The following is a 2,113-nucleotide window of genomic DNA, read 5'->3' as shown; positions in this document are numbered from 1 at the left end:
GTTTCTCCATCCAATCTCTAATCTAATCAGCACATCTTGATTGCACTTTTGATCAATTTCAGATTAAAGTCATTGAATCAGTTCTCTGATACTTTGCTCTATGGCTTTAGTGGTTTGTATGTAAAATGGAATAATATTTCTACTAACTATATTTTCTTGTACGCATATGGATATCATCCTATCTATCATAGACAGAATTGTTTTTAAAGATCTTGGAATTTTCTTTTTCATGATCAATAGGGGGCCATTGCTCTTAAATTTATCATTCCTGGAACAGTAAACCACTGATTTGACATTTCTTCTGATTATCTATTTGTTTATGCCATTGTACAGTTGCTTGTGATGATCACAATTTACTCTGCCTTTTTCCCTCTTTCTACTCTTTTTTGATTAACTTTCTTATGCTTGAAAGATTATTATGCATTAATGAATACATACTCTGAATTAAACAATAATTTCTAGTTCCTCTAGAATGACAAAATAATCGGAAGCAATTCTTCCTAATGCACTCTTTAATCAGAGCCACAATGTTGATATTTATTGGTTATCCTTAGAGCTTTAAAGTAGACATCATTGTGTCTACATACTTCTTTAAAATTGCCCACATTTTATTTATGCTTTAAAATATTGTGCTTTGTAATTCTCAAATACTTTCTTTAGGTTTTTGTAGTTTTTCTGTGTTACTATAATATATGCTTTCAGTTTTTACTTTTACTTTTTATGAAGGTCCTCTCTTGGTTAATATTCTCTGTTTTGTTCATCTAAAATATTTATATGTTTCCTTGTTTTTATTAGTTTTCTGAATCCTTACTATATAACTTGAAAGTTGTTATTCTGAAGAATGTTAAAAATATCATTTTATTACTTTGATTAATATTATTATATAGCTTACTATTGTTTCTTATATGTAAGCTACTGTTAGGTAGCTTAGCCTAGGGATTGGGAAGTCCATTGACGCATGCCCAGGAGAGCCAGCATAGAACAAAGCTGGCGTTAAACCTGGAGCAGCCCACCTGGGCCAGGTGATCGCAATTCATCCAATGGGATCAACCTGGGGTCATTCACCACACCTCCCCCGGGAATCCTTGAAAAGGGAGGAACCGAGAGGGAGAGGGGCTGGTCTAGTTCTCTGGTTTCGGAGGGAAACTTGGGAGAGAGATCTTTGCACCTAACCCAAATTTAATTTAATATCTGAGGTTGTAAGCAAATTGCCCCTCCCATTTGCTGCAAGGGAAAATTCTATACCTTATTAGTGACTTATTTAGTAACTCTTCTTGATGTGATTGAACTACTGAATTTTATATGTGAATTATATGTCAATAAATCTATGAGGGGAAAAAGAAACTAGCTAAAAATATTTTATTTATTTACTTTCTGTGATATATTCTGAACAATTCCTGGATTCCAAACCTAGTTTTCATTTGCTTTAATACATATCTAAATCTCCTTAAGCTTTCCATTCATACTTTTAAAAATTATTTCATTCCCCCTTTTAGTTTCTACGTGCACAGTGCAATCATGTTGAATATAATCTTCAAGTTGCGCCATCCTGCTCACCTTCCTTTTCTGAGCTGTTCTTCTCCCTTTAACCTAAACTTAACGTGCTCTAAGGTTCCCATCTCATCTTTCAAGTTGAAGTCTTTTCTTTTTTTTTTATAGGGAAGAGCATGAACGTAGTCCCCCACTACCACAAATTATGCAGTCGAGTTTCCAACATTTGGGGAAATCGCAGGGGTCAGCACATCCGGAGTGCAATGGATAAGCCTCACCCTGGGAAAACCACCTTCATGATCATGGTATCTCCCCCTGCCAGGTAAGTATTCACATTGTAGTCTTATAAGAACATTATTTTGTCAAATATACCATAATAGAATTCTGATTAAAAGAAGGAAACTGCAGAACAGGATTTCTCATTTCTGTTGAGAGTTTGTGGAGCCATTCATTCTTTTTAAATCCAAATCTCTTATATTTCAGTATATATATTCAATCTACTTGGTGTCATCATAATATTTTTATTATACTTCTACTCTTTATATTGTGATAATCATTCAAATATGCCTTCTTTATAACTTCAATCCAATTGTTCATTGTTTTTCTTTACAGCTCCCCTCCA

At 33.9% G+C, this 2,113-nt stretch overlaps 1 non-coding gene across 1 annotated transcript; it reads right to left on the bottom strand.

The window, feature by feature from the left end:
- Window positions 1-1,656: 1,656 nt before the first annotated feature.
- On the bottom strand, window positions 1,657-1,821 carry LOC142460674 (U1 spliceosomal RNA). The gene has a single exon (XR_012786838.1). It is a non-coding gene; the product is annotated as a U1 spliceosomal RNA (small nuclear RNA).
- Between the last annotated feature and the right edge of the window lie 292 nt (window positions 1,822-2,113).

This window comes from Tenrec ecaudatus, chromosome 10, assembly GCF_050624435.1.
Source record: "Tenrec ecaudatus isolate mTenEca1 chromosome 10, mTenEca1.hap1, whole genome shotgun sequence".
Taxonomy (NCBI): Eukaryota; Metazoa; Chordata; class Mammalia; order Afrosoricida; family Tenrecidae; genus Tenrec; species Tenrec ecaudatus.
The sequence above is the reverse complement of the archived record's forward strand: the minus strand, read 5'-3'. Positions and strand labels throughout refer to the sequence as shown.